At 45.0% G+C, this 9,612-nt stretch overlaps 1 long non-coding RNA gene across 1 annotated transcript; it reads left to right on the plus strand.

Annotated features, from left to right (window-relative positions):
* Window positions 1-5,963: 5,963 nt before the first annotated feature.
* LOC122426662 lies at window positions 5,964-8,654 on the plus strand. Its single transcript, XR_006265209.1, has 2 exons — window positions 5,964-6,820; window positions 7,688-8,654. It is a non-coding gene; the product is annotated as an uncharacterized LOC122426662 (long non-coding RNA).
* The last annotated feature ends 958 nt before the right edge of the window (window positions 8,655-9,612 follow it).

Raw genomic sequence — 9,612 nt, forward strand, 5'->3', positions numbered from 1 at the left:
GTGATCAATGCGAAGAAATAGAGGAAAACAATAGAATGGGAAAGACTAGCGATCTCTTCAAGAAAATAGAGATACCAAGGGAACATTTCATGCAAAGATGGGCACAATAAAGGACAGAAATGGTATGGACCTAACAGAAGCAGAAGATATTAAGAAGAGGTGGCAAGAATACACAGGAGAACTATACAAAAAAAATCTTCATGACCCAGATAATCACGATGGTGTGATCACTCACCTAGAGCCAGACATCCTGGAATGTGAAGTCAAGCGGACCTTAGGAAGCATCACTATGAACAAAGCTAGTGGAGGTGATGGAATTCCAGTTGAGCTGTTTCAAATTCTAAAAGATGATGCTATGAAAGTTCTGCACTCAATATGCCAGCAAATTTGGAAAACTCAGCAGTGGGCACAGGACTGGAAAAGTTCTGTTTTCATTCCAATCCCAAAGAAAGGCAATGCCAAAGAATGCTCAAACTACTGCCTAATTGCTTTCCTCTCACATGATAGCAAAGTAATGCTCAAAATTCTTCAAGCCAGGCTTCAACAGTACATGAACCGTGAATGTCCAGATGTTCAAGCTGGATTGAGAAAAGGCAGAGGAACCAGAGATCAAATTGGCAGCATCAGTTGGATCATCAAAAAGCAAGAGAGTTCCAGAAAAACATCTGCTTCTGCTTTATTGACTATGCCAAAGCCTTTGACTGTGTGGGTCACAACAAACTGTGGAAAATTCTGAAAAAGATGGGAATACCAGACCATCTGACCTGCCTGCTGAGAAATGTGTATGCAGGTCAAGAAGCAACAGTTAGAACTGGACAGGGAACAATAGACTGGTTCCAAATTAAGAAAGGAGTACGTCAAGGCTCTATATTGTCACCCTGCTTATTTAACTTATATGCACAGTACATCGTGTGAAATGCCAGGCTGGATGAAGCACAAGCTGGAATCAAGATTGGTGGGAGAAATATCAATAACCTCAGATATGCAGAGGACACCACCCTTAGGGCAGAAAGTGAAGAAGAACTAAAGAGCCTCTTGATGAAAGTAACAGAGGAGAATGAAAAAAGCTTAAAGCTCAACATTCAGAAAACCAAGATCATGGTATCCGGTCCCATCACTTCATGGCAAATAGATGGGGCAACAATGGAAACAGTGAGAGACTTTGTTTTTGGGCTCCAAAATTATTGCAGATGGTGACTGCAGGCTTGAAATTAAAAGATGTTTGCTTCTTGGAAGAAAAGGTATGACCAACTTAGATAGCATATTACAAAGCAGAGATGTTACTTTGCTAACAAAGGTCCATCTAGTCAAAGCTATGATTTTTCCAGTAGCCATGTATGGATGTGAAAGTTGGACCATAAAGAAAGCTGAGCACTGAAGAATCGATGGTGGTGTTGGAGAAGACTTTTGAGAGTCCCTTGGACAGCAAGGAGATCCAACCAGTCCATCCTAAAGGAGATCAGTCCTGAATATTCATTGGAAGGACTGATGATGAAGCTGAAACTCCAATAGTTTGGCTACTGGATGTGAAGAACTGACTCATTGAAAAAGACCCTGATGCTGCAAAGACTGAAGGTGGGAAGAGAACGGAATGACAGAGGATGAGATGGTTGGATGGCATCACCGACTCGACGGACATGAGTTTGAGTAAGTCCAGGAGTTGGTGATGGACAGGGAGGCCTGCTGTGCTGCAGTCCATGGGGTCACAAAAAGTCGGACATGACTGAGGGACTGAACTGAACTGGTGGCTTAAAATAGTATACATTTGAATGAAATGATGCCATTTGCAGCAACATAGATACACCTGGCTATTATCATATAAAATGAAGTAAGTCAGACCAAGACAAATATCATATGGTATCTTAGTCACATTTGCTGTGGTTCAGTCACTCAGTCCCCTGAGAAGGCATTCCGAGTCTCTGAGAGTCATGCAGGGTCCTCCACTGCTCAGTTTATTTATCTCCATTTCTTTTTTTTTTTTTTTCCATTTATTTTTATTAGTTGGAGGCTAATTACTTTACAGTATTGAAGTGGGTTTTGTCATACATTGACATGAATCAGCCATGGAGTTACATGTGTTCCCCATCCTGATCCGCCCTCCCACCTCCCTCTCCACCCAATTCCTCTGTGTCTTCCCAGTGCACCAGCCCAGAGCACTTGTCTCATGCATCCAACCTGGGCTGGTGATCTGTTTCACTATAGATATTTATCTCCATTTCATTAGGGCTTTTTTTTCTTCTAGGTTTCTTATTTTGTTCTTTCATTTTGAACATATTCCTCTGTCATCTTATTTTGTGTGATTGCTCTGTCGTCTCTGTGGATTTAGGAGGGCCGGTTTACTGCCTGGGTCTTGAAGGAGCGTCCTTGTGTGGGAGTCTCTCTCTGCAGTCTTTGTGTGCCCGCTGGCTTTGGTGGGGTCTCAGGTGAGCATGGGCAGTGTCTTCTCTTGGGGGGCACTGGTGGCCAGCACCATGGTGCGAGGTGTGGCTGGTGCTGGAGAGACTAAAGGTGGAACTTTAGAGATGCGGGAGATTCTCTCAGGCTCAGAGACAGTCTCTGCCCTGTTTGACTGGTCCCTGAGGGTCTAGAGGAGGAGCCCCAGGGAGATGAACTTCTCCCTGGAAAGACAGAGATTTCTGCTTTGCCTGGAGGTGGGGTGGGGGCGGGGCCCTAGGGCCTAGAGCAGCAGTTCTGAGCTGCACCGCCTTCTCCCTGGGCACGGGATGGCAGTCCCTGCCTTGGCTGAGAGGGCGGGTGTAGGACCAGCTTGGGGGGCTGGAGCTGTACTTCTGGGCTGGCTCTCTGTCTCTCTGGTGTGTGTGATGATGGTTATCGCCTGGATGGGGCGCAGGGCGGGCATAGGTCAGGCTGGAGTAGGAGGCTGGTGTGGGCTGGGGAGTGCACTGGCCTGGCCCTGGAAGGCTGGCCGGAGCACCGACAATTTCCAGTCTGCTGCTTCTGTGCCGGGCCTGGGAACGAGCAGATCTGTGTGCACAGTCTCTAAGAGCAGGGTCTCAGCTTCTTGTAACCCTCGGATAAGCCCCACCGATTTTCACACCAGCCTAAAGAGGGTTCATCTTCCCAGGGCCAGACCCCAGGGCCAGGGTGTCTAATACGGGGCTCGAGACCTGCAGTCCTTAGGGAGGGTCCCCAAGCCCCTGACACCTCCCTCCTGTTCCGGGGTGCTCACTAGGCGTGTAGGTCCTGACTAGATTATCTTCTCCCCCCCTACAAGACTCTGCGTGGTTCTGTATTTATAACCTTGGTTGTGGAAGAGCCATTCTGCTAGTCTTCAGATTGTTCTCAGAAAGAGTTTCTTTATAAGTAGATGTAGTTTTGATGTGTTCATGGCAGGAGGTGAACTCAGGGTTTTCCTACTCTGCCGTCTTGATCCTTCCTTTGTTATTGTTATTTAGTAGCTAAGTTGTGTCTGACTCTTTGTGACCCCATGAACTGCAGCACACCAGGCTTCCCTGTCCGTCACTGTCTCCTGGAGTTTGTTCAAAGTCATGTCCATTGAGTCAGTGATGCCAACCAACCATCTCATCGTCTGTCACCCTCTCTCCTCTTGCTCTTAGTCTTCCTCATCACAATTCAAAAGTATGAATTCTATCGGTTCTCAGCCTTCTTTATGGTCCAACTCTCACATGACTACTGGAAAAACCATAGCTTTGACTATACACCTTTATTGGCATCTCTGCTTTTTAGTACGCTGTCTAGGTTTGTCATAGCTGTTCTTCCAAGGAGCAAGCATTTTTTTATTTCATAGCTGCAGTCACCATCTGCTTTGATTTTAGAGCCCAGGGAAAGAAAATATGTCACTGTTTTCACTTTTTCCCCTTCTGCTTGCCATGATAGCCTGATTGGTTTGTGTTAAATCCTTAGTGCCTGGTTTTATGCCTGGAACATGGAACACTCAATAAATGTCTTACTGAATGGATGGAGAGTGGAAATAACAATATTATCTACCTTGTAAGGTTGCTAAGAGGACCAGATGAGAAAATGCAGTTAAAATGCTTGGCCGAGGATGTGACTCAAAGTAAACGTCAGGAAGTGGGAGTTGTTGAGACGCATTGTTTTTGCTGCGGTTGTCACTGCGTCGTCAGCATCCTGATTTCTGAGCACCCTTCTTCTCATCACGCCCTCATTCGAATGGAAACTACTTCCCTGCCGTGACCCAGCTGCAAAGTGGGCAAGTCCCTCTGTCAGTCAGCAGGCTCTTTCCTCTCCTCAAGGCCGCCCAATGCGGTGGATGTGATTTCTTTCCCTTAGGGAATGGGATTCATCACGGAGTGAAGCTTTGCCCTCGAAAAGTTTCCTGGGCTAGGCTTGAACTAAATGTGGGAAGCTCAGATAGTCTAGACTTGATTTTCCAGGTCTTCAGAGACCAGTAGAGTCACCACTTCATTGGCCAAAAACAAACAAACAAACAAAAACCATGGAAATAAAGTCAAGTCGTGCTTTGGGGAAGGTGACTAGGAAAGGGGCTGATTTTTTCCCTAAATGTTCATCCTCTCCTGCAAGAGCCTCTTCTTTGAGGCAAATCCTTTTCTCTGAGTCCATTCTCAGAGTTTCATGAGCCAAGACAGGTAGCAGTCCCATTATCAGACCTGGGTAGACCAAGCGCCCCTCTTTGGGATGAGGACTGGGCAGGCCAAGCCAAGTGCCTGCGCAGAGCCTATGGTCGTCCTTCTAGACGATGATCTGGATGCCCGTGACTTTGGAATTTCCTTGCCCAGATGGCCCTGAGTCACCTCTAGGGTCAGTGGATTGCTTGCTCAGGGTTATCCTTTTGAGTAAAGGTGGCATTTGCCACATGAGCAAAAACAAGCCAAAGAGAATGAGGAAAATCTGAAATGGGTGTGGGAGGAAGGGCATGATGGGTATCAGCTAAGACCTGAGAAGTAGCTGCAGCAGTGGCTATTTCACTGGCCTTTTGGAGCATGTTACTGCGTCTCTGGCTTCTGTGGGCCTCCGTCGCTGCGCCTGGGCGGCCGGCAGCGGCAGTGATGGCGCGCTCCTCTCTGGCTGCGGCGCGCTGGCTGCTCACTGTGGCGGCGTCTCCTGTTTCAGGTCGCAGGGTCTGGGGCACTCGGGCTTCTGTAGCTGGGGCACACGAGTTTAGTTGCCCTGCAGCATGTGGCGTCTGCTCAGAGCGGTGAGTGATGGAACCCAGGTGCCCTGCATCGGCAAGCGGATTCTTAACCACTGGATCACCAGGGACGCCCTTTGCTACCCTTCTTAATGAGAATGTTTTAGGAGACCTGCATTTGAAGGACTCGGACCCACTGGCCTTGTTCCTCCCTTTCAGTGTAGAAGTGCGGGCATCTTCTTATCACAAGATAGCAGAGGCCCCATGCTGTGGTGGGAAAGCTGGGTATAGAGGAAGGACTTAAGTGGGTCTGAGGGGCCCACGGTGGTGACTGTGGTCGGCACCTTTTATGTGTCTCCCCAGATTCTTGCAGCCCCACCTGTGTCCTGGACCCTCTGCGGTTGCTGCATCCAGGCCAGGCCCCTTGCTAACAGTGAACCAGGGGAGGTTTCTATTACCATTCACTCACTTATTCACCTAGTTACGTCATGTAGAGACTATTTTAAATCTCAGATGGTCACTTTTCAGCCACTCAGCATGACCCTGACTTTATTCTACTTACTATCCGGCAGGGTGTGCCCATTTAATTCCATCTTAAAACTGAAGACAGATGTCAAGAACAGACTTTTGGACTCTGTGGGAGAAGGCGAGGGTGGGATGATCTGAGAGAATAGCATTGAAACGTGTATATTATCATATGTGAAACAGATCTCCAGTCCAGGTTGGATGCATGAGACAGGGTGCTCAGGGCTGGTGCACTGGGATGACCCTGAGGGATGGGATAGGGAGGGAGGTGGGAGGGGGGTTCAGGATGGGGGACACATGTACATCCATGGCGGATTCATGTCAATGTATAGCAAAAACCACTACAATATTGTAAAGTAATTAGCCTCCAATTAAAATAAATAAATTTAAAAAACCCCAAACTGAAGACAGAATCAAAAGAAGAATGAGTTTTGAATGAGGTACAATCTCTGTTGATATAGCCAAGAGATAGTACTATTTGAGAAACGGGTATTTATTCTGGCCAGATGATATAAACTAGGACGCAGGGTACAAGCTGACCTGTGTGTTGGCGGTCACTCACACCAACACCCCAGGAGAGATTTCTATTATCACGGACAGTGGACAGAACAGACTTTGGGTCAAGATAGCTCTGGGCTTGAATTCTCACCCTGTCACTTACATGCTGCTCAGGCAATACTCTCTGTGTGTGTAGGTGTGTGTGTGTGTTTATAGGGGAGATTTCCAGAAGTGGTTTTGCTGATCAAAGGATTAATGCATTTATAATTGACCAGTTGGACCATAGTTCCTCCTTATAGCGCTCTGTGTAAGACACCAGTTCTGTTTTATTTGATTCCTTTTCCCCATTTCTTCTTCCATCTCCACCACCAAGTATCCTTCATACATTTTCTTTTTTTTTAGATCTGTGGTTCCTTGAAAAGTATTTAGTGTCTCTGTGTGTATGCTTTTAAATTATACATAAGACAGTGCACTGTATATTTCCCCTTTTCTTCTGCCAAGATTGAAAAATGGCACAGGCTGCTGGCTTCCTTTGCCAGCACCAGTCTGGCAAAACTACAGATCTGAGGGAGAAACGTGGATTTGAAGAGCTGACGCAGGGTCCTGCAAGGAGGCATGAAGCTGATCTGGGCTATTCGGCGTGGGTGTGTGGAACAGGCCAGCTCTGCCCTGGAGCAGGGGATGACTAGTTCTGGAACGGGCTGGGTAGGTTCCTAAGTTCTCCTCTTCCTCTCCTTTGCCCCTTCACCCCAGAAGCCGGAGATGAGGTGCTCAGGTTCCGGAGGTAATAGTGCGTGCGTGCTCAGTTGCTCAGTCCAACTGTGTGACCCCACGGACTGTAGCCCGCCAGGCTCCTCTGGCCATGGGATTTCCCAAGGAACAGTCCTGGAGTAGGTTGCATTTCCTTCGCCAGGGGATCTTCCCGACCCAGGGAGGTAAGAGTAGGGCTGTCCGAAAACCCTGCTGGGGTGAGAAACTGTTGAAAACAATACAGGCTGCTCAGCGACCAGACCAGACATCATTCCTTCTTTCATCTCATCTTTCACCACGTCCTCCTCCACCGCATCCCCCAATCCCAGGAATGGTTGATTTCAACCTCAGGACGTGACTTCCTGCCACGGCTGCTCTTTCTCGGGTGTTTAATGAGGAAACCCTGGGCAGAGCACCTGCCTGGGTGGTGGCAAATGGCAATCACCAAAACCAGGACTCATCCGCTCCTCTTGGCCTAGATTCTCCTCGACGCACACAAGCCACGCCCACTAAGGAGGAGACGTTCTTGACAACGCAGACCATCTCAGCAGAATTATCAGGATGGATGAGCAGAAAAGTAAAATGAGCATGTTAGACATGTATGTATCTACGTATGTAGATAAGGGAAGATATTAGCCCTGTAAGTCAAGAACAAGAAATCATTCAAACAAAATCTAAGTGTAAATGTTAGTATTGAAGAATAGAGTGGTTGAAATGGGAGAATCAGATGAAAAATGACACGGGTTTTATTTATTGACTTTTAAAGTGTTTATCAAATTTGTTACAATATTGTTTCTGTTTTATGTTTTGTTTTGTTTTTAGCCACAAGGCATGTGGGATCTTAGCTCACCAACCAGGAATTGAACCTGCACTCCTTGCATTGAACAGTGAAGTCTTAACCACTGGACCGCCAGGGACATCCCTGACACAGGGATTATAGATTGAGAAATCCTCCTAGGAAGAAATGTAAAGAGAAAATATTGAAAATAGAAAATAAAATCTAAGACATGTGGAAGATAGATTTGTCAATATCCAGATAATAGAAGTCTCAGAAGAAAAGAGGAAAAATGGCGGAAAGGAAATATTCAAAGAAGCAATATAAAATTCTTGTACTTAAAGGTGAAAGGACCTAAGAATGCATATAGGAAAGATAAGGGAGAACTGATAAATAGACATATTGCAATGAGCATTAAGACCATCAAAGACAAAGAGGAAAATTCTTCTTTTTCTTAATTGAAGTACCCTGTTAGCTTTAGGGGCACAGCCTGCTGACTTGATATTACTGTACATTACTAGATCATCACTATGTTACATGTACTCACCATCTGTCACTACAAAGTTATTGCAATATTACTGACTGTATTCTCCATGCTGTGTATTTCATCCTCATGACATTTATTTTGTAACTGGACTTTAGTTTGCCCCTCTTAGTCCCTGTTCTATTTCCCTCATCTCCTATTTAAACACACTCCTGCCCTCTGGCAATCTTTGTGTATAAGTCTGTTTCTGCTTTTATTATGTTTGTTCACTTGTTTTGTTTTTAGATTCCACTTTCAAGTGAAATCACATGGTATTTGTTTTTCTCTGTCAAAATTATTTCACTTAGCATAATACCCTATAGGTTCATTGATGTTGTCAGAAATAGGAAGATTCTTTTTAAAGGCCAAATAATATTCCATTGTACAAGTAAACTGTATCCTTTTTATTCACTCAACTCTTGATGGGTACTTTGGTTGCTTCCGTCTCTTGGCTATTGTAAGCAATGCTGCAATAAACATAGGGATGCAAATGTCTTTTCCAATTAGTCATTTTGTTTTCTTCAGAAAAATACCCAGAAGTGAAATTGCTGGATTGTATGGTAGTCCTATTTTTAATAATTTGAAGAACCTCCGTACTATTTTCCACAGTGGTTGCACCAACGTACATGCCCATCAACAGTGTACAACTGCTCCCTTTTCACGACATTCTCACCAACACCTGCTATTTGTTGTCTGTTTGATAACAGTCATTTTGCAGATGTAAAGTGATACCTCATTGTGGTTTTGCTTTGCATTTCTGTGATGAGTAGTGATGTTGGCTGTCTGTATGTTTTCTTTGGAAAAATGTCTATTCATGTTATCTGCCCATGTTTTAATCAGGTTGTTTTTATAATGTTGAGTTTTATGGGTTCTTTGTATATTTTGGATATTAACTCCCTATCAGATATGTCATTTGCAAATATCTTCTTCCATTCAGTAGGCTGCCTTTTCATCTTGTTGATAGTTTGCTTTGCTGCACAGAAGCTTTTCCATTTGATATGTATTTATTTTTGCTTTTGTTTTCCTTGCCCGAGGAGACAGACCCAAAAAAGTTGCTAAGACTGATGTCAAAGAGCATACTGCCTATGTTTCTCTCCAGGAATTTTATGGTTTCAGGGCTTACATTTAAGTCTTTCATTCATTTTGAGTTTATTTTTCTGTATGGTATCAGAAAGCAGTCCAGTTTGATTATTCTGCCCACAACTGTCCAGTTTTCCCAGCACCATTTACTGAAGAGTCTTTTTCCCCGTTATATAATCTTGTCATCTCCACTGTAGACTGATTGCCCATCTAAGTATAAGTTTACTCCTAGGCTCTCTGTTTTGTTCCACTGATTATGAATCTGTGTTTGTGCCAGTATCAGACATTTTGGAAACATACAGTGTTTACCCTCTGTAGCTTTGTAGTATAGTTTGAAATCAGTGAGCCTGATTTCTTTAGCTTTGTTCT

The sequence above is a fragment of the Cervus canadensis genome, chromosome 24 (genome assembly GCF_019320065.1).
Source record: "Cervus canadensis isolate Bull #8, Minnesota chromosome 24, ASM1932006v1, whole genome shotgun sequence".
Taxonomy (NCBI): Eukaryota; Metazoa; Chordata; class Mammalia; order Artiodactyla; family Cervidae; genus Cervus; species Cervus canadensis.